This window comes from Pelodiscus sinensis, chromosome 2 (assembly GCF_052426305.1).
Source record: "Pelodiscus sinensis isolate ZL-2025 chromosome 2, ASM5242630v1, whole genome shotgun sequence".
NCBI classification, from domain to species: Eukaryota; Metazoa; Chordata; order Testudines; family Trionychidae; genus Pelodiscus; species Pelodiscus sinensis.
In genome coordinates this window covers 242273786-242301070 of record NC_143053.1, presented here as the reverse complement: position 1 = coordinate 242301070, position 27285 = coordinate 242273786, and the positions used below count along the sequence as shown (strand labels likewise).

Below are 27285 nucleotides of genomic sequence, written 5' to 3'. Positions count from 1 at the left end.
ATCTCCATGAGGAGGAAGGAGGGTGTAAGGGGGGATAAGAGTTTTGACATTGAGTTGAATCATTAATTTGATAGCAGGAGTCTGGCAAAAGGTGGCCAACAATTATTACCTTAAGCAGCTCTAGAGTCAATTAAAACCTTGCAATTCTGAGAGCAGGGGAGATCAGTCCCTCTCTTTATGATTAAAGTTAACAAAATTATGACTTGCCACTTTAAATCTGTTTACATGTCTATATCTTCCTGTATCTTCTCTTCATAATCTCTTCAATCATAATAAGCAATAAATTAATTGGTGAAGAAGCTGAGGGAGAAACTGATGTTTGAAGAGGTTATATGACATGCTACAGGTTGTGAAAGAAGTTTGGGGCAGAGTCATAAAAGAACCCAGACTGCCTCATTTGGGATAATATATTTTGATATATCTGTTCCTTAAAAACCCTTTGTGTACAGTGAAAGCAGAAAATCTTTTATTGTTTGCTTTTTCACTCATCTTCTAACAGTGATTTCCACTGTGACACTTGCCTGCAAACAGCAGGCAAGATTTCCCAAAAAGTTTCCATTGCTCAAAAATATTTTATGAAGACTATCCATACCATGCCACATACTCACTTCCAATCATATTTCAAGGAAGAAGGCTGACATGTCCTTTCCACAGGTTTAAAAGAAAGATATCATAGGCTTTAAAACTGCCTTTTACCAAATGCAAGCTTTGCTAAAATCACCATCTCATCATGTTTCTTATGGAGCATTCAAAGCAGAATACTGTTTTCTCTTGCCAGTCAGTGTTTGTCAGTAAAGAAATGGTGTCTGACACTTTGCCTTTGCTTTCTGAAAAACACATGCGTCTCCCCTGGGCTGGGACTGAGGAGTGGAAATCATCCCACCAATACTAATAGCAAATAAATATGGACATTCGTAGAAAAAAAAGATTTAAATGCTACTCAACATATTGGACTAAAAGACATTTTGAGAGAGGCAGAGAAACAGTGGTAGAATAGAAACACATATGATAGCTACACATGTTGTATCTAACATGCCTGAGAGTGAGAAAAAAGGCATTTATATTGCTAAACAAAGATTCTCTCTCAAGAAAAGTTGGCACACTTGGAAAAAGAAAATAAGGAAAAGGGGTGTAATATACAGGAATTGGGATACCGCAGAACCAAGATTTGGGGTACTGGAGAGCTATTTATTACGAGATGGCCAAAAAGCAGATGACAACCATTTCTGAGGACAACCAATAGTATCTTCAAATTTGAAGCTATGGTCCTGCAATCTGATTCATATGGGCAGGCACCTATCCCTGTGAGTTCCACAAACATCAGTGGAACTCTGCATAGGTGTAAGGGTCTGACAATACAGGGTCTCTTTGAAGTCCCTGTAGCTCTGCTTAGTTGCAGGGATCTGTCTGTGCAGATCACATTCCTAAAATGAGACGGAAACTGCTTATTACGCAGCCACCACTATCATATCCAGGAAGTTTCCAGTTGCTTCTATTTGTCACCTCAGAGATCTCATTTTATTTTTGTTGTTTACATTCCCTTTCTCCGTAAATAACGGAGTTCAGTATAATTAAGGAACTTGGGTTTTTTGGATATATATGTGTGTGTGTGTGTGCGCACATTTTAAAACAGCTTATGCTGTTTTTTTAATTTTTAAAAGGAATAACCTCTTATTCTAGGACAAATCTTTTTTTTTTTCCTGACACTTGCTGGTAAACCTTAATTGAAGATGAATAAGAAGAAAATGTACTGAAAACCTTGCCTCTAACAAAGACAACTGTCTCTGAAATCATAATCAACATTTAAAACTGTGTTCATACATCACAGAGCAACACAAACCATTTTCAGCATGGAACACCGAGAATTGTTAGATATTTGAATGGCTATAGCAAGATGTGAAGGGGCCTCTCTCTATTCAGACTGACCTACCAGTTAAAAACAACTGCATAAACAAATGCATTAAAATTATTTTAAAGAAAGAAAAAAATAAAACAGCTTCAAACCACTCAGAAATCAGGAACTTCTACCATAATTAAGCCACATACTTTAATTTATTATCCCTTACAGCAAACTCCATTTCCCCACTGAATCTTGCTAGACAGGAATCTAGACAGGATATTCTGAAACAACCTCATGGGAATTCATGGGAGTATGCTACGCTCACTGGTGTGCTTCTGATATTTCAGAGTTTGTGCATGTCTACTCAAATCCACTCACTAATTAGGATGTTTTCATGAGACATTCTGCAATGCTTGTCTGGCACAATGGAAGTTCATTAACTGCATATCAAACACAAACACCATTTTTCAGTTCCCGAGGAGTACTCAAGAGAAAGGGAGGTTGTCACCCTTACAATTTTGATGTTATTGAAAGCCCTACATACACTGGCAGTGGCTAGTCTTACCAAGGTGCTCACTTATAGATCTGTCCTCAGCAATCTTGAGGGCATTGCTGTTGTCTACAGTGTTATGTGGAAATCCAGATTCAAGTCTCCTTGGGCAGTTTAGCATCATGAGATATTCACTTTCCTCAAGAACAGGGGCCCCAGTGATGCTGCACTTTCACATGTAGCATAGCTTACACATTCCCTTCTACAGCCAGATGAGCTATTCTTCCCAGGATCATGCTTAGTGGCAAGAAAGTGGACTCAAGTGATGCATCCAGTGCACAAAGTGTGTGCAGTGTGTTCTCAACCCAATATCCAAGACTGCAATCAGCAGGGACATGCTAGTTCGAAATTTCAGTGCACTCACATTAGGCTTTTACCAGGGTATTAAAAAAGCTACTCCCAAGGAAGGACAGCGAACTAGCACACTTGGTGGTGTCTTGTAGCCCATACTAAGACAGGTCGCAAACTCCCGAAAACAGGAAAGTAACTAACACTTAAATGTATGATTGGGGTTTGATAAGGACTTCCTGCCTGCTTTGCATTTGATTCACTGATTCTTATGATAGAATAGCAGTTAATTTGATGCAACAGCCATACCACTTGTCTGTTTTTATGTAAGACTTTACATTTGTGTAAGTGTTTTGTGGATAAATTAAGATTAACAAACAACAAACTGAAATCCTAATAGCATTGCTGTATCTCCAAATGCCACTTTTGAAGTTACTGTCTTGTCTGCCTGTTTGTTTACATGTAGCATGACCACCATCTGCTTTCAAAGCACCTGTTTTGCTAATGATTGTTCAGCAGTTACAAATTGCAATTATTTTTGGCAAAACACTTCCTATATTGATCATTGCTTAGAAAAGCACTCCTTTGATGCATTCCGTCACGAACAGGGATGCCTCTTTCAGTAAAAGATCAGCAACTTTAATATGATGGACCCGGGCAGATTTAATCTAATCTCAAATGTCAGCTGTGAAGGGAGGATTGAACATTATCTTAATCCTTATAACCAGTGACCACACAAATCCACACTTTACTCCTGATGGATCCATTGCCTCCAACATCCAAGCTGCTATTTATAAAGACAGTGGAAGGAAATCGAAATAAGAATTTGACATGCAAGAGCTTCCGAGTGCGGTAGATTTTGTACACTCACACACAATACTCTCCGCATAGGGAACATGAAACACATTGAGCCCTGCATCCTTGTCACACACTGGGTGTCACACACTCTCTTACAACCATCACAGACTCCATGGACTCTCCAAGCTCTACAGGGTGCCAAGTACCAAACCGAGCTCAGAAGCTGCTCTGATGCTGCTCCTTGGGCTGTACCCCTCCTCCCAAAAACTCCACAAAAGGCAGAACAGCCCTGACAAGGGATGAGCTAGGCAGAAATGTAATATGTCCTCTGGCTGTATTACATTTCCAGAAAAAACACTTCAGATGTAACTGTTATGTGCACTGTCACCTCAACCTCCTGGAGCCTGCCCACTCTCTACCTCCTCCTGGTGATCCAGAGATATCTAAATGGAACATGTCATGGGGCCACTGGCAGTACCAAGACAAGTGACCGAGACCACCGATGAGGGACATGGACAAGTTACTGAGACTGCCTAACAGAGACAGTCAGAGAAATCACCCACTTCTTTCCCTAACAGACCCACAAGCCACTAGCAGACCAAAGCACATGCTCCACCCAGGTCCCTGCTTGCTTTACTGCCACAGTCAGTGAGTCTATATCCTTTGTGGATGGTATCCTCGAGGATATTTATTTGCTGATGTTTCAAAAACTCACACACCTTAATCTGGGACTATGCTAGTTAGGCATTCTATGTATCACGTGAACTATACAAACAGGATACTTTTAGCTTCCCATAATGCAAGCTTGGCCCTGAACAAATAGTGCCTTCCTTTTTAACTTTATTTGAAGCATTAGCATTAATATTTTTTCCCCTTTCGCTGTACTACATTTCCAGAAAAACCACTTCAGATGTAATTTTGATGTGCACTTCCACCTCAACCCCCCAAAACCTGCCCACTTCTGCCACTGCCTCCTCCTTTCTACATCAGACCCTGGAGCCACACAGCACTTTTTGCAGGGCCCAAGCAAAAAGGGAGAACAGGGCGTTGAAAATAGCTGATCCCATTTCCACTCAGAAAGGCTGGGGAGGGGAATGCAGAGAGAAGGACCCTCTTCATGTCAATCATAAGGGCTTGGTGTTTTCAGGATGCTGTCAATTGTCTCCTAAACGGGAATTCAGATACAAGGGTATTGACTCTGTACATTAGATTGCATCTGAAATATCATATTAAACACTGAGGGCTCTTCTTGCAGAACCACATTTGCTTCTATTTCCTTTTATTTTTCCTTGTTCTTTCCAATTTGACCCCAACATTCTATTTTTAATATGAATTTTCCCTTTTGTTGTTGTTAGCCTGCAGTTCCAGGTCTATACATCATGTTAGCACAGTACATCCCATCCCATCATCATCCCATCGCTTCTTTCCATCTAATCTCTTTGTCTATTTTTCTTCATATAGCCCTTTGCTTCTTCTTACACCAATATATTTCTTTTTAAGTAATAACTCAATAATAATGCGGGATTTCAATTATCCCCATATTGACTGGATACATGTCACCTCAGGATGCGATGCAGAGATAAAATTTCTCAATGCCTTACATGACTGCTTCTTGGAACAGCTGGTACAGGAACTCACAAGGGGAGAGGCAATTCTCGATTAGTACTGAGTAGAGCTCAGGATCTGGTTCAGGAGGTAACTATTACAGGACCACTTGGGAATAGTGACCATAATATATTAACATTTAACATTACTGTGGTGGGAAGAACACCTCAGCAGTCCAGCACTCTGGCATTTAATTTCAGAAAGGGGAATTATGGAAAAATGGGGAGGTTAGTTAAACAGAAATTAAAAAGTACAGTGACTAGAGTAAAATCCCTGCAAGGTCTATGGAAACTTTTCAAAGACACCATAATAGAGGCCCAACTTAAATGTATACCCCAAATTAAAAAACATAGGAAGAGACCTAAAAAAGAGCCACCGTGGCTTAACAACCATGTAAAAGAAGCAGTGAGAGATTAAAAAGGCATCTTTTAAAAAGTGGAAGTCCAATCCTAGTGAGGTTAATAGAAAGAAACAAACACTGCCAAATTAAGGGTAAAAATGTAATAAGAAAAGCCGAAAAAGATTTTGAGGAACAGTTAGCCAAAACCTCAAAAAGTAATAGAAAAATGTTTAAGTACATTAGAAGCAGGAAGGCTGCTAAGAAACGAGTGGGGCCCCTGGATGATCGAGATACAAAAGGAGCAATCAAGGACGATGAAGCCATTGCGGAGAGACTAAATGACTTCTTTGCTTCAGTCTTCACGGCTGAGGATGTTTGGGAGATTCCCAAACCTACACCATCCTTTGTGGGTGATGAATCTGAGGAACTGTCCCGGATTGAAGTGTCATGAGAGGAGGTTTTGGAACAAATTGAAAAACTTAATGTTAACAAATCACCGGGACCGGATGGCATTCATCCAAGGGTTCTAAAAGAACTCAAATGTGAAATTGCGGAACTATTAATTGCAGGTTGTAACCTATCCTTTAAATCAGCTTCTGTACCCAAGGACTGGAAGACAGCTAACGTAACGCCAATATTTAAAAAAGACTCGAGGCAACCCTGGCAATTACAGACCAGTAAGTCTAACATCAGTACCGGGCAAATTAGTTGAAACAATAGTAAAGAATAAAATGGTCAGACACGTAGAAGAACATAATTTGTTGGGCAAAAGTTAACATGGTTTCTGTAAAGGGAAATCGTGTTTTACTAATCTATTAGAGTTCTTTGAAGGGGTTAACAAACATATGGACAAGGGGGATCCAGTATATATAGTGTACTTAGATTTCCAGAAAGCCTTTGACAAGGTACCTCACCAAAGGCTCTTGTGTAAATTAGGTTGTCATGGGAAAAGAGGGAAGATCCTTTCATGGATTGAGAACTGGTTAAAAGACAAGAAACAAAGTGTAGGAATAAATGGTAAATTTTCAGAATGGAGAGGGGTAGCTAGTGGTGTCCGCCAAGGGTCAGTCCTAGGACCAATCCTAGTCAACTTATTCATAAATGATCTAGAAAAAGGGGTAAGCAGGGAGGTGGTAAAGTTTGCGGACGATACGAAACTGTTCAAGATAGTCAAGACCAAAGCAGACTGTGAAGAACTTCAAAAAGATCTCACCAAACTGAGTGATTGGGCAACAAAATGGCAAATGAAATTTAATGTGGATAAGTGTAAAAAAATAACATTGGAAAAAATAACCCCTACTATACATACAATATGACGGGGGGCTAATTTAGCTACAACTAACCAGGAAAGATCTTGGAGTTATCATGGAAAGTTCTCTGAAAAAGTTCACGCAGTGTGCAGTGACAGTCAAAAAAGCAAATAGGATGCTAGGAATTATTAAAAAAGGGACAGAAAATAAGACAAACAATATCTTCCTGCCTCTATATAAAGCTATAGTACACCCAGATCTTGAATACTGTGTACAGATGTGGTCTCCTCACCTCAAAAAAGTTATTTTGGCATTAGAAAAGGTTCAGAAAAGAGCGACTAAAATGATTAGGGGTTTGGAACGGGTCCCATATGAGGAGAGGCTAAAGAGACTGGGACTTTTCAGTTTAGAAAAGAGGAGACTGAGGCGGGATATGATAGAGGTATATAAAATCATGAGTGGTGTGGAGAGGGTGAATAAAGAAAAGTTATTTACTTGTTCCCATAACAGAAGAACTAGAGGACACCAAATGAAATTTATTTGTTTTAAACCTGCTACCCATTAAAGAAAGTTCTTCTTCACACAGTGCACAGTCAACCTGTGGAACTCCTTGCCAGAGGAGGCTGTGAAGGCTAGGACTATAACAGAGTTTAAAAAAGAGCTAGATAAATTCATGGAGGTTAAGTCCTTAAAAGGCTATTAGCCAGGGGTAAGGAATGGTGCCCCGGGCCTCTGTTTGTCAAAGGCCGGAGAAGGATGGCAGGAGACAATTTGCTTGATCATTGTCTTCAGTCCACCCCCTCTGGGGCACTTGGCACTGGCCACTGTCGGCAGACAGGATACTGGGCTAGATGGACCTTTGGTCTGACCCAGTATGGCCATTTTTATGTAACTCTGTTTTACTATCATATGCTTTTTTTTTTTTTTACACTTATTTTTCTGCTTTACTATTTACTCCTTACTGGTGTCAGGGTAGAATGTTTTCCTTCTGTCTGCAGCTCACAGAGTTATAGAAGTCAGAGATGTAAAAGACCTAACTCCCCAGATATTGTCATGCAATCAACAGATGGAACTGCGGTGATCTCTACTTATGCAGAGAATCGCATTTTGCTCTGCATAACCTGATCGCACATGTATGGTGCGTGCAAGGTCACGATAGATAGTGAATGCTAGTTTGCTCTACAAAATGACATCTTTTGCACAGTATGACCTCACGTGCACTATTTGTAAGAGGTCTCACTGTGCAGAGGACACCATTTTATAGAGCATGGGGATGGCATTTTGCTATATGGTGTCCCGGCAGGTAATACTTCATCAAAATGGGGCTGTGGTGGCACGGCATCTGGAAATCCTGGCCTAGCCAATCAAGGTCAGATTGTTCCCTGTACTTCAGTTGTTAGAAATGCCCAGCCTCATTTTAAACAGGCAACATTCAACAGTTTCCTGTCAATGCGCTGTTTTAAGCTATTTTCTCTTTCCCAGTACCATTCTATTTGTACTAGTTGGATCTTTTTTCTACTTCCAAAAGGTGCAATTCAGCAAGCTCGTACTATGCATGGAGCACTTGTCGGACTTAATCCAGAAGAATTCTTTTCTTCCTTAGAATGTATGACGACTTATCAGGTCCCCTGTTTAGCTACCACATAGACAGAAGGTGCATACTATTTAATCTTTACATCATAGATTGATCTCTCCAGCTCTGTGATTATTTTTGTTGTCCACTTCTGACCTCTTTCTAGTTTGCAACTAATATATGGGAAATGTGGTACTTTGAATTGGACACAACATTCCAGATGGAAGGACCATATTACATTCCACTACTGGCCTTGCTTACTTTGCAAACTTACATCTAATTTACTGTCCAGTAGAGCTCTTACGTTTCTTTCAGCTTCTTTCCTTCTCACTGAATATATGTCATTTATTATTATTTCCCTGAGGACATGTTTACACTGCAACACTATTTCAAAATAACTAGTGCTATTCCGAAATAATTTAGTCCACGTCTACACAGCAGGCAATTATTTTGAAATAGTGTCAAAATATTGTCGAGCTGGAGAACTTCTTACTCCGACTCCTGTAAGCCTCATTTTATGAGGAATAAGGGACGTTAGAAGAAGAGTGCTGTATTTCGAAATAAGTGCTGTGTATACTCTCCCTATTTCAAAATAAGATACACAATTGACATAGCTCAATTTGAGTAGCTTATTTAGATTTAAGCCCTGCAGTGTGGACATACCCTTAGCTGTATTCCTGTGTTTGTTATACTGGTATGTGAGCCAATGGAGCCATGCAGATCACAGACCCCACTGATCACAACTCACCATGTATTTTAGATTAATTTCATTTTATCTGGTATCCAGGTTTTCAGTCCAGCTAAATGCTTTTGTACTATTACCCCATCCTCATTGGTGTTCGCAACACCTAATTTAGTCCCACTTGCAAATGTCACTAAAAAGTCATTTCCTTCCACTTCCAAATCATAAATGAAGATGTTAAATAAAACTCTACTGAACACCAATCTTGGTGGTACTTTGCTAGATACCACCTCTATATATTGCATTTTATCATTACTGTGTCTACCATCCGTTAGCCACATTTCAATCCATGAAAGTCCCCTAAAATAATTCAAATTAATCTTTCAATTAACATTTCATGAGACAGTTTCAATGCTTTATTAAAATCTAAATCTATTACATCTACCATTTTCATTCCACCTACTGATTTATTCCATTTAAAAAAAAACCAATCAAGTTTGTTCAGGCAAGATTTATTCTTTATTAAACCTATGCAGATCTGACTCATAGTGCATTTTCCCTCTGGGAGAGATGGCAGGAGATTTTCTAAAACATACAAAAGAACAAAAACAACAAATGGTCTGGTAGCACTTAATAGACTAACAAAACATGTAGATGGTATCATGAGCTTTCGTGGGCACAGCCCACTTCTTCAGATGAACTCTAGTCATCTGAAGAAGTGGGCTGTGCCCACAAAAGCTCATGATACCATCTACATGTTTTGTTAGTCTATAAAGCACTACCAGACCATTTTTTTTTTCTGTAACAGACTAATTCGGCTACCCCCTGAAACTTCTATACAAAGAAGAGTTAGGCACGTAATCTCCCTCCCTCCCCCTTCACTCCTCAAAAACCAAAAGGGAGCCAAACATTTAATTCCCTTTTATGACTTTGGGTGTGTCTAGACTACTGAGTTTTGTCGACAAAAGTAGACTTTTGTCGACAAAACTATACCAGCGTCTACACTACCGCTGAGTTCTGTCGACATAACGTTGACAGAACTCAGCAGTTTTGTCGACGCTGGTATACCTCATTTTACGAGGCATAACACCTTCTGTTGACAGAGTTCTGTCGACAGAAGGTGTTATTGCCTGTAGGGTTGCGTCTAGACTACAGGGTTCTGTCGACAAAGCAGCTTGCTTTGCCGACAGAACTCAATGTGTCTGGACGCTCTTTGTCGACAGAAGTTTTGTCGACAGGTACTGTCGACAAAACTTCTGTCAACAAAACCCAGTAGTCTAGACGTACCCTTTGTAATTCTCTTCTACTTAGTAATTTCTGTTTTTAATACAAGTTCCATTATTTTCTAGAGTTAGAATCTGGATGTAAGGAATGGCAATAGCTAACACTCCTCCAGATTAAAAACAAAAGTTTGCTTTTCTCTAAATATTTTGGTGCCTCCTCTGTTGTCCACGGTAAATACTGTAACTAATTTCCTTAAAAACTTAACATGCATAGTATCAAGACTGTACTTTCTTATAATTGTTAAAATTCCCATTTTAAAGGATGATCCTTGCTTACCAGAGCTCTGAAGTTTGCAGAGAAACTCCTGTGTCCATACAGAGCACAAATGACTTTACCAAGCTTTGAGAAGAAGCAGGGTTTGCTCATACACATCTAATTACAGGAGTGGGCTTAACTGCAAATTTCTAAGTGAAGACAAGACTTCAAAATTATTTTGAGTCATTTAATCTATTTCCCACCTTCATCTATTTCCTCCTATATTGTTATATAATGATATATCATCTTATATTATTTTCCCCATTAAAAGAATAATCATTAATTCAGCATTAAATATGTTCATGCTTCTCTGATCTTACAAAGTTACAGTAACTTAGAGTATCTGAAGGGGTTGCCAATTTTGCATACTAGACTCTGCACACTTCTGTTAGAAGCCCACGCTGCAGATATTACAGACTATGAGATATTGGCTCCCACTTTTCAGTTTAGGTGGGAATTTATTGGGCCTTATGTGCCATCTGAATAGACACTGGGGCTACAAAAAAAAAAGTCTATTAAAATACCATACGAGACCCAGTAGCTCATATTCTGTTCCTCACCAGTGAGCTTGCCATTAGAAAAAAAATTCTGTAAATTAAGTCACAAAACCTCCTGTGCCTTGCAGAAAATAGGTGGTTATCCTAGGTCCATCGATGTTAATGGTAAAATTTCTATTTAATTTCAGTGGAGCCAGGATTTCACCCATTTATTCCATTACCAATTCATTTCACACGACTATCTAAACTCCTCCCTCTTTTCTCCTTTATCCCTTGTAGTAGAGAGAGAGCCTCGTGCACTGGGGCTTAATGCACAATCTTAGGCCTGAACCAGAGGCTGTGAAACATACATTTCTGCTAATACAGAGACATTCCAGTCTAGCACAAGATTACACAGTATGACAAAACTAGGAATAAGGATGTTGTGTCCCAAGGGAAGTAACAAACATATGTCATGAAATATGGTTAGGTTATGTTCCTTTCCCTGCTGCTCCCTTCAGGTAGGAAAAGGAACAGAACTCCCAGCCCCTGACCTGCATGGACAAGGCTGGGGTTGGGGCTGGCAGTCTTCCTCCTTTTCTCACAGGGAGGAGCAGCGGGGAATGGAACAGAATACCAGCCACTTATCCAGCTGCTATAGTTCTTCCAGCCCTCACCTTAACCCCATCCCCAGGCTCCAGCCCTGTACACAGAGATGCAGCCGCTCAGTGGAGGGGCTGTGGATGACCAGATGGGTGTCTTTCCAGTATGCCATACCAGCTAAAATTAACATGCTGATACTATATGTCCCATTTGCACGACTGGTCTTGACAGCAATAAACCTGGCCGATTGCTTCTGTCAGTGAACCATGTCTGCTGTCTTCCTATAGGAGTAATATTGAAGTCTGCTGGGCATTTTCAGCACTTAACAGCAATGGGTAGCATTACTGAGGTTTGCTGAATCAGCTCTCTGCACAGATCTGGACGGTATAAGGAAAAAACACATACATGCCAAATGACCACATTCCTACCAGCTCTCATGAAGATCTGATCGTTTGAACTGTGCTTCCAATGTGGTCACAAATGAAAATCTCTTGATAATAGAGAAAAAAGGGAGGGGACGGTTGAACTTAATCTGTTTGAATCTTCACAAACCACATTGAGTGCTGATGTTTTTTCTTCAACGTTTAAGAACTATGACTATATTACTGGGCTTTAATTTGATTTTGCTCAGACTTTTCACTATCTGATAAGAATTGGAAGGATCTGAAGAAGTAAGTCAGCCTTGCAAAACTACTGAGAAAATGTACCAGCCATGGCATAGAACATGCTTAATATGATGGATGGGCATTAAATAACCAGACCAAAGTGAAATTAATAATTCTCTCAGGCAACTACTCTTCCTCGGAGGAAGAATTTTGAAAGACTCTTTTAACTGGATTACATGATTAGTAAATAAATGCTAATTTCCATTGTAGCACTAAAGAATAAAAATTGGCACCCGCCTCTTTAGATTTTATATTTATAAATGTCAAGATTTTTGTAAATGACTGAGTAAGTGGAACTGTACTCAGAGAGCACCATACTACAATGGCATGTCATATAATCGAATTTAAAAGATCACTCCTAGGATCTCTAAGGAAATTTCATGTTTATACTGAACAGCATAATACACACTAAACTACACAACTTTTATAATGTTTATTCTCAAGGACATTAAATGACAACCCTGTGTTCTATTTACCTAAATTAATATACCCTTGATACAGTGGATATCACTATGGCCCCCACTCTTAATGCTCTGATAATAGAGTTTTGTAACGTGTAAAAGGATTATTTCAATCCAATCAGCAGGTGCTGGGATCAGTGTGTGTCAGACAAACACTTGCTAATCCCTTTTCTTACAGCTCCCAGCTGCCAAAGGTACTCTATGAAATCCAAATGAAATTGTGGGATACAACCTGCACGGACTGAGGCAGATTTTCAGCTCTGCTGAAGCTCCTGAAAATTACGTTATTCTGACCATTGTTAGAGGCAAAAAGGATGGGGTCAGTAGGCTTTTTTAAAAAAGGTAAATAAGAAAATGAATATTGAAAATGCATAATTCTGAAATGCTTCCACTACCTACAATGTAGTGTAACTCATTCTATAATCTCTTTTCAGATTACCTGCTAGCAGTGGTGTTTCTAGCTTCTAAATCAACCCCCCAACCCACACACACACCTACCAAATTATGCCTATAAAGTTTCATCCCTAAATTACTGTGCTTTAAATAAGCATACAAAATGGAAAAGACAATTACCAAAATACAATACAATTACTTTATTACAAGTTATTTCTGTAGCACCTTCTTTCCAATCATCTGAAGCACTCCCAACATTGCTGAAATGGGGGCAAATATTACTGCCATTTTACACATGGAAAACTAAAGGACGTCAATTGCCCAAGGTCACAACATATCAAACAACTGGGGAAAGAACTGGACCTTAACCTTCCGTTCATGACTGTTCATAAAAGGTCTAAAACTAATGTTAAAGAATATATTTTATGCCACTGTAATAAATAATTTGGAGATGTGTGTGTTTGGGGTTTTTAAAAGGTAAAGTTGCTGGTGAAGACAGCAGTGTATTGTAATATAATTTAACGCAAAGTTATATTCTGTTTATATATGAAATTCCATGTTATGTACAAGAGTGGCAAAGGATGAATTAGCTCAAATATTTTTTTATTTTTTTCTACACCCTCTCTTCCCCATGCTGGCCTTTGATACTAGATATTTAGAATAAATGAAAAGGACTATTTTTAAAAAATAGTGAAATCAGATTATTTAGCTGAATGTTGCAATTTCAGTGTTTGACATATGATAATGTGGATGTTCATGAAAATTAAAACAACATATTTTAAATCAAATCTGCATAATGGGTAGAAAAACCAAAAATGGACACTGTTTAATTATTCACATGAGTGGTTTTGCTATGTGCTTTCAGTAGCTTGGCTAAAAAGCAAAATCCAAAGCAATACAGTTGTATCCAAATTAGCAGATGCCCCAATAAAAAGTGTATACACCAAATCACCACCTCATCACTGTAAGGGTTATAATTTAAAATGTATGTGTTTGCCTGGCCTGGTGCACAACTGTACTTGAAACTTCCATTTTTTTTAGAATAGTAATAGAGATATAGCTGTGTTAGTCTTCTGCTTGCTTCATTTTTCCACTACTGATCTGCACATCAAACAGTAAATGGAAGATGCAAATGTGATTTACTAACATGGGTGTTGTGTACCTAAATGAGACCATTAAAGATATGAGGCACCTATTTACTAACTGAGAACACAAAAATAAAAGCCTCACCTCAAGGTGGATTAACACCATTAGCTAAGTTTGTGTTCCCTATTGGAGACTATATTTGAAAATTAAGGTCTTAATTATCTTTTCCATAACACTAAGACATTCATATCAATTTACTACATACAGAAAATTACTGAGGAATAAATATTAGGTTCTAAAAATATTCAGTTTTTAAAAATGTGTGTCTGCTGAGTTTTACAAAGATAAAGAGACTAGGGAAAACCTAATGAGCCATGACAAAACACACTCAAATACAGTATGTGCATTGACTTGTAGGTGGGAACACACTATGGTCCTCATAGCAGTTGGACATCTTGGTGTCTGTGGGCTGTACAGAACATTATGTATACTGTACTGCAACTCTTCTACTCATCAAAGAAGGCAGCCAATTGTTTCCTAAGAGCAACATCAAGAAAACATTAAAAAACAGAATATTTATGAGGGACAGGAGAACAAGTTATAAAAATGGATGATGGGATAGTGTGCATACACATTCAGGGGTGTGTGTGTGTGGTGTGTGTGTGTGTGTGAGTGAGAGAGAGACACAGAAGCACACAAGTGAAAAAATGCAGTAGAGAAATGGAGGGTAAAACCAGCCCTTTTATGAGAACAATGAAACTAGATCCATGACCATGAAACTCTGGCCAACAGGGCTTCTCTCCATTAAACCCTAGATTTCAGGATCACCATGAAAAAAATTCATGAATCTTGGGACATCTTTCTCGGTAGTGCTGGCTCTCTTGGTAGCAACAATAAGAGCTTCTAGGATGGCTGCTCAGCTTCTTGTGCAGTTTGTAGACTCTGGAATATGTTTCAGGGTACACAGGAAGAATCCACATAAAATTGCTGACCATGTCACCAAGTATCATATGCTGGAAAAACCTTCTAGGTTTCAAGGAGGATGGCTAACGGTGATAAAGAGCTAGGACATTCCATGGCTGGCCTGACACACCTACACCAATTGCAGAATGAACATGCAAAGAGTGATTCTGCAGTGCTGAGGATGGGAAAGTTGCTGTTATTCAGGCTCTGCCCCTTGTATCCCAACAAAAAGTGGCTCATTTTTGTCAAAATTCCATCTCTCTGCCTTGGGATTTTCAGCAGCGCAAGATCTAGCCTTGAGATGAGAAGCAGGATGTATGGGGGGAGGGAAGCAAATTAAGGGGAACACAGGGAATATAATATGACATGGAGAAAGAAAGAATTCAACAGCAGCAAACATGGGTTAATGGAAAAGAGACAGGATTCTGATGAAAGCAGATGCTGCTTTCTAAAGAAAGAAGATTATAGAAATGAAGAAAACAGACACATGATAAACCAGGAAAATGTTATGCAGAGTGAAGAAGAGACTCTTAGGAGCATAAATAACATTTGCTCATATTTTACTGCTTTCCCCTGACAAATGTCCCTTTTCACACCCTAAGTTGGGAGGAAAGGGTAGGAGAGCTGTTCTGAGCACTTGGTAAGTTAGTACTACTGTCTACTCAGAATTATGCAGTTAATAATGAGAAGAAAACAACACAGATAACCTCATATTCACAGTATTCATAATAGCTGAGTCGCTGGCAGCCCCCAGTCTTAGCATATTCGGGAAACTGTCCTTGCAAAAACCGCATCCTTTTGCAACTTTGCACAAACTTCAATGCAAGCAAACGGGCACTGTTCTATTCATGATAACAGTGACTAATGGTGACCTAAACACCACGATTTAGGCTTAAAGATTCTTTCTGTTTGGAACTGCCACAAATGTATTCTAACCATTCTAAAGCCAGTTTATCCTGTAACGCAGGTAGCAAATATCTTACCCATAGATTAAAAGGCCAACACTAAATCATCTCTCAGAATAACTAAAAATAATTACATTATCAAACCTATCAACAGAATTCCCCTCTATTTTCACATGTTCTCATGTACCTGTGTGGGGAGGGATGAAGGCAAAAAAATAAAAAATAAAAGTGAAGAAACTCCACCTACAGGTCTGATCCAATGTCCAAGTGAAGTCAGAGGAAATGCCCCCACTAACTTCAATATTGGGGTCTTATCCAGTAAATATTGTAAAGCAAGTATTCTGAAGAAGGGCTGATTGGAAAATGGATTTTTTTGTACTCTGGAATCTGTCCCATTAAAAAATGTTGATATAGATACAAAAATTGTGACAAGCAGCCAACTTGTTGAGTTTTTTAATTAAACAATATTATAGATAAAATATTCTAATCAGAGCATTCATTTAAATAAATTCAGAACACTGTTCTAATTTTGACTATTTTATTCTCTACATGGATATAAAATAAATTTCAAAACAATAAGGTGCATAATAATGAAAAACTAGATCTCTCCAAATAAAATTCCATTTAAATTGGTACGATTTCATGAAAAAGTTCAGTTTAGTTGAAATATCACTGAAAATGGCAAACATGGTTTCAATAAAACATCTTTTTACTCTAATAGTACTCACATGGATACATGTGAATGAATCTTCTTTTGCAGGACTAGAACATTAAACTGTTCATATGCGAAAGTAACTAACATTTTGGTCTCAGTCTATCTGAACCAATGCTTTCATTTGCTACTAATTGTTTTCCTGGTAATAAAGAACATTACTTTACTCTAAACAGCTTGAATGACAATACTGAAATCATGGGGTGTCACTGCAGTTTGTGTGCACATACCTGAGCTAGTTAGATCAGTACCAGAGCACTGAAGTTCTAAAAGCATACACACTTCAGCATGGACTAGCTTTGGGTTTCAGACAGGTTTGTGCAGCCCACACAAAAGTGTGCTGCTGCAGATTCAATGATCCTGTACCCACGCTACTTAGATTACAGTTAGCTTGTGTCTGTCCTCACATTGGGATAGATTCATAAAGACACTTAAGGGTGGCAGTGTTGAGCCTCTCCATGCCTACCTTTTAGGCATATGGAAAATCACTGGGACTCACAAGCCCTGAGTTCAACACCTAAATCCCCATTCAATGAATGGGGAGAGACAGGCACCTCAGAATGGGATTCACAAAAGCCAAGCATGCACCTAAACTAACCAATGAGCGATGTCAACATGAAAGGTGAGTGCTAAAACACGTCCGACCTTGCCATTTTTGGAAGATGCTGTAGGATGGAGGAGAAGGAGGAGGACCGGTTAGCCAAATGATTCTTTCATAACATATCCATAATTTAATCCCTGTTCAAATGCCTTCTCCACCTCTGGAAGAGGTGGGACTTGAACCAAGGTCTCTCACATTCCAGATGAGTACACTAATCATGGGGCTAAAAGCAAGGAGAGTACTTCCTCCACACCAGCTGTTTTGTGCAGGCTTGTCTATAGGACTTAAATCTGATAAATCAGCCCTGAGCCCATTTACTGGATCAGGCCCCACAGGAGAATTAGTTATTCAGATACCTTTCTTCCCCAGTTCATGCATTGCTCCGGGCCTAGGTGATCAAACACTTAGAGTGAAGCTGCAGTGCACATGCCCCTATATGTCAGCCTAATAGGCCAATGCAGCTTATACTGCCAAAGTTTAGGTCCTGAGCGAGATTAGACACCTACAGGGTTTGCAAGCATCTGAGTGGAGACTATAAGTATCAATTGTGGGCCTGATTTGTGATGGAGGTATCTATGTTCTTTTGTGACTCTAGCCCATGCTGCAACTATATACCATGGCTGCCATATAGACATGCCCCAAAGCATAAAGAAGAGATCAATCAGTAACTGAGCAAGGAAGCAGTGATTTGGGTTCAAATAATAGCACAAATATTTCTCCGAATCTGGTATCATTCATTGACACTTGGGAAGCTGCTGGGTGCACGTTTCATTTAAATGCTGAAGTAGGTGCACTTTTGGGCACGTAAAATACTTTCTTTCAAGCTGCAAGATTGTCTTATATTAGGCTTAGCCCACATTCTAAATCATGCAATTATATCTGCCTACCAAATCTTCACTGAAGTTTCCTTCAATGTAATATGATGTACTATTCAACGCCTGCTGTAAACTGTTTATTACAGATTAAAAAGGCCACCTATCTTTCTGCTTAGGTGTTTTTGCAATCATTTAAAATGCAAATATATACAACCAGCATCATCATAACTAAATTGCCTCTTCCAGAGTTATATGTTATTACTGTAGGCTGTTAAACAGCTTCCAAGTTCCACCTAACAGTTGGTTGCATTTCAATGATGAAGCAAGCACCTATATATTAACAGTTTATGGGGCTCAATGCTGCTATAATTCTGGATCCAGGACTCCTGCCTGAAGTTAACAGCAACTGCTGTGGAACAAAAGCAGGACTAGCCCTGCAAGGCCAGTTTTGCTTCCTTTAGTCATCAGAGGGTATATCTACACTACAGGACAAAGTCTAATTAAGATACGCCACTTCAGCTACGTTAATTGTGCAGCTGAAGTCAAAATAGCTTAACTCAGCTTTTGGTGCCGTCTACACTACAGGAAGTCCCTTACTCCTCATGAAAACAAGGTTACTGACATCGGAGTGCCCCTCTCACTTTGAATTAGCGGTCTTAATTAGACCACTAATTCGAACCGTGGAAGATCGACAGCAGCAGATTCAATTTTTCTCTGTAGACGTACTCTGTGCAAGCTGAATGAAGTGCTTAGGAACAAACAGGAGGATAAAGACCACAGGTGAGTCCCATAGTAGAGGAGTGCTTTGGGAACTCACAGGTGGATAGTGACTTTTATGTAAAGTCTACCTGTGCACACAATATCTTAAATGTCACATCTCTAATGCAATCTTAAAAATCTAGCCTACAATTCATATCATTTTGCCAATGATAAAAGAAAAACACAGTCTTCCATAGTATCATCTCCTTTCTTTATTGAAACATTGACTAATTATCAATCTTTTTAAATACACTTCTTGTACTAGCTGTGTGACTAAAATAACGCAAATTAGATTTTGTAAATTTTAGTTTTACTTTTAATCATTTATACTGTTTCGTTTTTGCACACTGTTCATCATCAGCAATGAAAAATAGACTAGTTAGCTTAATTTGCTCATTGCTATAGGATTTAGGATAGCAAACATTGCAGGAAATTATTTAAAAATTAATTTTCATTATAATTTAAAAGATATACGTGTGTGAGCACATATAACACACACACACACACACACACGTGTGTGTGTAAATATATTTTCACACAGAGTTTAAAATATTTGACCTAAATATGATATCCTTTAACAAAAACATGAAAACTTGAAAATGTATCACCTTTTAAAATGATTAACAAGGCCTCTCTAAACATGAAGCTATGTTGCCAAACAATGATATACATTTTAAATGTAAAAATATCATCATAATCTAGGACCCAATTCTCTCTTATTTACACTTGCTAATCAAAGCTGTGTGGACAGAGCCAAAGACATAATTTGCCCCTTCAAATAATGGGCCAAAGTTGTGGGTCAGTGTTTTTTCTCCATTGTTATCTTAACAGACATCATAACTTGGTAGGATATTGTGCTACCATCCCACTTCACATTCTAGAAATATACACACAGCAAGCAGCTCTGCATCAGCTCACACATGAACAGCCTCAACTCCCATAAAATATTAATTCATTTAAAAAATATTTGCACCCTGCTGTCAAACTTCGACAAATTCATACTGAGCTTCATAAAATGGCTGTTTTAATGGTAAATGATGTTCCAGAAACCTCTTTCAGGCTAAACACTTTTGTTAAAATTATTTTAATAAGAAAGATTAACAATTTCAACATTAGCTGCTAATCCCCTTTCATTTGAAACTCTGCTGATAAAATTCTTTCCTTGTCATTCAAATAGTAAGTAATAATTATAGATTTGGGGCTTCCATCTCTTGCTTCATTAATAGTAAATTGCATGGAAGTCTGAAGCATAAAGTCAGCTTTGATACATCTTAAAATGCAATTTCCATAGCTTTTCTTAGCTATGTACAATTAATTACAGAGTTAATAAGGAGAATATGTTAATGAAAGGGAAATTATTCACTCAGACCACCTGCCTTTATCAAATTTCTTTTATATATTTCCTTCTGTCTATGAGTTTGGTTGACAGCAAGAACACAATTGATGATATATGTTACTAGTATTGGCCCCTCTGCTATTTTTACTTTTATGCTAGTAAACATATAGGCTACTTAAGTAAAATACAAGAAAAAAGTCTAACAACTAGCTAATGCTAAAAAATTCATTGACTGCTCCAATATTTTAGTGCCTTTTAAAGATATCTATTTTAAATAAAATATAATTATTTAAAATGTGTTGGCATTTTAATTTAAAATATAAAATGACAAAACATTTTTAACAATTAGACTCTCTGTACTTTGCTTAAAGCCTAAACATTTTGTGTCCAATGAAGAGATACTGTCATATTTTGATTTTAACAAAAGCACTGTATATGCACATAGTCAAATCAGTACAAAAAACAACTTAAAATTAGCCATAGTTCCTGGATCCTGGTTGCTATGCTTTTAACACAAATGGAAGGTCAGAGTATTGCAGACAGTACAAACAATAGGTCAGGCAAAAGCCAAAACTTTGTACATTATAGGGATTAAAAACAATGTGGGATGGATGCACAAGTGTACTGATTATGCAAATTAAAAAAAAAACAGACTAAATTCAGCAGCTAGCTTGCCCATGTTAACAGAAGAGCCATCACTCAGTCTGAGGACAAAAAAATAAATGTTATGATTTAGGAGCCAGTCTCCAACCTGACCAACATAACCAAAAAGAGGTAATTTCAGAGAAACAATAATCAGAACAAGAAGAAACAGCCATGCACTAATTCAGTGCAATGACATGACCATCCCTAAGGAGATCTGCATTACTTACAGCCTGACCTTCCCATGCTTTCTACTCTTTATATGACATGAGCAGGGCAACTAGAGAGCCTATAAAAGGGTGAAAACAGGAGCAGCTATCATCTTTCCCCATCTGTGGCCTTGATTTTCTCTGCATGGGCTTTTTGGCCAGTCTAGCAGCCCACATGAACAGTGGACCAACTGGGCTTAATGCCCATAGAAAATTATAAGACAGGAATTCTAGGCAGACATTATAGAACTGGGAGTGGACAGAATAACAGACAAAATGCAACCCTGCAATTTCAAGAGGAGTCTTTGGCTGAACTTGTAGAAAAAAAAGGGGGGGGGGGAGGATTCTTTTAAAGGTCCTCCTCTTGGAGGCTGTGGGGGTGAAGGCATCACATGAGGTGATGAGTGGACCATTAAGGTTCAGGTAAGCCACTGGTCCTAAGCAACATGAGAGAGGGGGTATATAAACCCTCTCATTCCACCCCGCCCCTCCCCCCATACCAGATTAAGACATCTGGTTCCCTGATAAAATGAACCTGGAGTAGGGGAAGGCAACCTAACGAATCTTGGGAACAGAGATGTGCCTCCTAAGGTCTCTTGTACATACAGGCGAAAATCCTCTTTCCCCAGCCCTTACGCCTCATACAAGAGGACGACCATGAGATGCCAGCAACAGCTGGGACTAGTTGTGGAGGGATGGGAAACCCTCAGCACCACCAAATAGAAATAGAAGTAGTCATGCTCGGCACTGTGAGAGCTATCACTGGATAACTCCCAGTTGAGTTAAGCTAATAAAGCTGCAGCCTAATTAAAACACATCCCTTGCATTTTATCTTTCTTCTAGCATGTCTTGGACAAAAATAAGGACATGCTGCTTCATTCTAGAACAAAGGAGGGAGATTTTATTCAGAGGGAGATACATAGGAAGAGAAGAGAACATATTATATGAAGGAGGATGAGGATAAGTGGAATAAAGAGCTCTATAATTTGAGTTAGAAAAAAATGTATTTAAGGCTAGTGAAAATCTTTTTTTGTCTGTGTATGTCCAAAATAGCATAATCTTTCTTTACAAGAGGGTAAATCCTGTGGGGATTTAAAAAGGATGTCTTTATATATTTACACAGTATTTAAAATTTAATATTTCTGTATTTAAAAATACATCCAGTGTGCAACTCTGGGAACATGTACAATGTTTAACCATCATCACGTACATAATAGAACCAATGTCCTTGTGAGGGGTCTGGATACCGTACACTGGGCCAGACGAGGCTAATACTCTGTGGGCAGAAGAAATCATGCTTCCCACAGCTATCCTGGGCATGCTCCAAGTGCTGGGCTAGTATAGATGGGAGCAACTTAGCTCAGTCTGGGCTGGATGCTGGAGAAGAAGGACCTTCTGCAGGAGCGCCAAAGGTGGACCAGCCACAGACCCTGACAGTGTGAACGGTAGATCCAGCACACGGATATGAGCCTCCACAGCTCATGGGGCCCTAAAGAATAATTACACTGTGGAGCCTGAGGATCCAGAAACCTCACAGGTCACCCTGCCACCAGAGACGGTAGGAAGCGAGCCAGGGAAGGTGTGCGAGTGGTATCTCCTGCTTGAGTGAGCTTTGTGCGTTTTGGTGGCATTCCCTACTGAGTAGTGGTGGTCAACTCCATTACTGACAAGGCCCTGGATTGGGGCCTGGTGGAGTTGGATGAACCTGGTCCTCCCTATTGGTGCTGGTGGCAGGCCCAATCTAGTGACAGTCCCCTCGACTTTAGCCATTAGGCTGCAATCCAGGGGCTACTCTATATATTCTGGCCATTAAGATGTACCACCTTGTGATCCAGGGGTTGTTCTATAGACTCTGGCCATAAAGCTGTGCTGCCCAATGGTGACTGACTTGGGTAACTGACAGATGGGGAACAGTGATAGCAGTGTCCATGTGCCTCAATGACCTCCCCTCTTGGGATGGAGTGCGCATACACTGCCACAGTCCTATATATGAAATCATACAAATGTCACCTAAGCGGAGATTCTCCCACCATCTTAAAATCCCCACTGACTCATCTCCCACAGAAAAAGCCTATAAAGCAAGAAAACCTTTTGCAAGTTGCCTTGTAGATCAGCATACTCAGGCAGTGATGGGCCAGTAAGGGAAACCAGTCCCATTAACTGAATCCAACTATCTCCTGATTAAATCAGGACACTAGTAACTAAAGAACCTCAACTGATCTCTTCTTCATAATACAGAGAGAGAGAGAGAGAGAGAGAGAGAGAGAGATGAGGTCTCTGTACATCCCAATTAGGACTGTAGGGGTTAACAGCAGCACCCTAATTTAGAACCAGAAGTTCAGCCAGTGCAATTCATGAAGCATAAATGTAAGCACCACTAAGCAGAAAAGGCAGCTACAGTCTGAAATTTCTATAGATTTCTGGTTGTTTTAAGGGTATTGCCCCATATATAACCCAGTGCCATAATCTAATATGGAAGTGACAAAGATATGATTTACTGCCATCCAATTTGAGAAATTCTGATCTAGATAAGTCGAGTATGCGCTGGAAGACTTTTACATACCCATGGTTGAGAACCATCGTTCGAGAGATCTACTCCAATCTCTTAAACCCTAAGGCTAGATCTAGACTGCCCCCTCTTGCTCAAAAAAATATGCAAATGAGGTGAAGTGTGGAATATTGTCACACCTCAGTTGCATAATTAATGAGGCTCTGTTTTTGTGCAAGAGGCTTTTGCGTAAAAAGGAGCCATCTACACGTCTCCTTTTTGCGCAAAACACTCCTCTTGCGCAAGAGCTGTTCTTCCTCTTTTTTTCAGGAAGAACGGCTCTTGCACAAAAACCTGTTGCACAAAAAAAAAACCCTCATTAATTATGCAAATGAGGCACAGTGATATTCCACACTTCACTTCCATTTGCATTTTTTTGTGCAAGAGCGGGCAGTCTAGACACTCTAAATGTGGTGAACAAGCCACATCTGCCATGAGTCAGCAGACTCTCTTCAGCTTCATGTGGTTTTAATAAATTCAACAGGATGAATCAACAGGAAAGCCCAGCATTACCCAGGGCAAAACCACATTCCAGAAGAAAATATCAGCCTCATGGAAAAGAGTACATGATAAGCATTCCAGGATGCTGAAGCTCTCTAGACACCCAAAGCAGTTGAGCATCCAGTAAAACCCTAGTTTTCACACCTGAGTAGCTGAAGGCAGGTATACTACTTTAATTTAGGGTCCGTTTCTGTTTCCTCCACTGGTTGCCACCAGCTTTGCCGTAGTCTGATTTGGACTTTAACTAGAGCTAGAGAAATATTGGTGTAGAGGAGGCGAATCCTGCAAATATCCCAATTTTAAACTGATTTTCTTTAGTTGTGTTCATGAACCTTTTCTGCTTGCTTTCTGCTAATATTTTAACAAGCCAGTTCTCTGGGAGGAACTTTTACCAAGATAAGTTTTAAGTGAGTGTTAGGAATATTAATGGGAAATTAATTGTGAATATTTGCACTGAGACCCTGGTTGCACTTACCCACCAGAGTCTAATTAAAACAGCTGAGTTTTGCAAAGTAAAGCCTTGAAAGGACCATCTCACAATCAAACTCCAGACCAAGATCTGCTTTCAAATTATATGGCAAGTTATTTCTAATTACAAATAAATTTGGGAAAAGATTGAGAAAAAATACCAACATTCATTGAATGGTTTCCCTGCTCTAATACTAACCTCTTAATTCATGAGTACTATTTAAAACTCCATCAATTTCTACCACCTCATTTTTGAAGAATGTGTGGCATGAAGAAAACTGATTGGTGGACTAGTAGCAGTGGGGTTCGTGGTGATGGGGAGTCAAATCAGGAGATGAGGAGATTGCTCCTGCTGTGATCTCCCTTATCCACTCAGCTCTTGATGTGTCCTCACCACCACGCTATTAGACCCTGTTGCTCATGTTGGCAGAAAGCAGTGTCCATGGAAAGAGGAAAGCATTACTTCTGCGTTACCAAAGCAGCAGCTTAATTGATAGATGGAGTGGGGGAGGCATGAGCAAAACTCTTGCCCTTGAGGAGCTGTTTTTGGCTAGCATTTCAGCAGTCTTGTTCCTGCTAAACCAATGATGTCAGAGAAAATTCAGCATACCACTGTGACAGAGTGGCAGAATCAAGGAACTAATACCCTTAGCATGAGTCATTTCCCCCACGCCCAGTTCGTTCATAATGAGCATATATAATAGACCCACATTCAAACAGAGCTGTAACTAGTTGGGGTGTGTGTGGAGAGGCAGAGAAGGGACTTGATCGACTTATATGTTAAGTACTATTATAGGCCTGGTCTACACTAGACCAAGCAGGTTGGCTTAAGGTACACAATCCAACTACAAAAAATGTGTAACTGGTTTGGCTTACCTTAAGCCGAGCCACCGCAGTGACTACACTGCAGGATGCTGACAGGAGCACACAGAATGAGGAGTAGAGGAGGCCAGTGGAGGCTGCCCTCAGGGTTCATTTTTGTAGGTCTACATTAGACCCACTAAATCAAACGCTGGAGGGCTGATTTTCTCTGTAATGTAGATAAGCCCATAAAGATAATGATTAATTGTTCACCATGTCCACTGAATGCAAGACAAGTGATGGGCATATTCTGCAGCAAGAGAGATTTTGGTGAGATATTAAGATAACTTTCTAAGTCTAGGGATATTTAACCCTGGAATAGGCTTCCAAGGGAGGCTGTGGAATCCCCAATCACTGGAGGTTTTTAAGAACAGTTGAACAAACCCCAGTCAGGGATAGTCTATGTTTTCTTGGCTCTGGCCTCAGCACAGGAACTGGACTTGATGACTTCTCAAGATCCAATCCAGACTACCTTTCTGTGACTCTATATTAAGGAGAGAAAAAAAACTACTTATTATATTAAAGCTCTATATTAAAAAGCTGCTTACTGCTGTTGCCAGTTATTCCTGTTGCAACATTACAAGTCTCAATTCTGAACAGAGGAAAATATTTCAAAATAACTTTAAAAATCAGAGAGGAAAACAGGAAGAAGGAAGTGCCCTTTGGTAACCATGGGGTGTCAGGGAGGCAGCCTACTCCGCTGGTTCATAAGAAAATAATTTATAAGTCAGCTACTCATTCAGCAGGACAAGGGCACAGATTTCTGTGTTGGTATTTATGTCTTTGTGGATACTAGCTATCTTAGTACTAGCATTAAATCAGTGTTCTAACAAAAGAATGAGCGCTAGATAAGCAACAGCCCTTTCCCGTGTGACCTCTATGCTTGGAATGCTCTTCCTGACCTGGCCTGCAAGGTCACCATCATTTTCTCATTCAAATGCTTCCTGAAGACCCACCTATCTCTCAGGACACCTACAACAAAGTATAGCAGCACAGTTGCAGGGTAATTTGGGAATGAAAAACATCCACATGGGTGTGTACACATACAAGAATGGCTGTATTTTTTAAAAATGTGCTATTTCTCTTTTTCCCCTATTCTACACCTACTTTTTCTCTCTCCTTTTTTTAAAAGAAGATGTAAATCCTTTGGCATGTGCCTTCTTCATATTTGTATAGTTCTTAGCACATTGTGGTGCTACTGAAAACAAAGAAAATTCAAATAAAATCAAAATTGTGAGACATTCTTGTTTGAATCTATTTGGTCTAACTAGTGATTTTATTTTCCTCCCCACCTTTGACCTTCTCTAAGTCTGTCATATAGCCAGAGTGGGGATGTACCACTGTCACTTGGCAAAGAACTCCCAGGCTATAAATGAATCCCTTTCTCCTCATGGAGGAAAACATTTCTCTTTATGCAGATTATGCCCATTATTTGTCTTGCCTTCAGTGGACATGGAGAACAAGTGATCATCCTCGTTATAATAGCACTTAATATATTAAGTCTATCAGGTCCTGCCTCTCCCTTTATTTTCCACAAGACTAGTTATAACTGTTGAATGTGGATCTATTATAGGTACTCTTTATGAATGAACTGGGAGTAGAGGGAATGACTCATGTTAAAGGTATTAACCCTTTGGTTCTGCCACTCTTACATTGTGATATACTGATTTTGCTCTGACTTCACGGATTTTGCAGAACCCAGAGTACTGAAATAAAGCCAGGGCTGGGATTTTGCTCATGCCTCCCCATCTATCAGTTAAACCACTGATTTGCTAACATAGAGGTAATACTTTCTTCTTTCCATGAACACCGTGAT

The 27285-nt window shown here is 39.4% G+C and overlaps 1 protein-coding gene across 1 annotated transcript in view; it reads right to left on the bottom strand.

The window, feature by feature from the left end:
• Positions 1–27285, bottom strand: part of PTPRN2 (protein tyrosine phosphatase receptor type N2) — a 944343-nt gene that overhangs the window by 79123 nt on the left and 837935 nt on the right. The gene's annotated exons all lie outside the window — the stretch shown is intronic.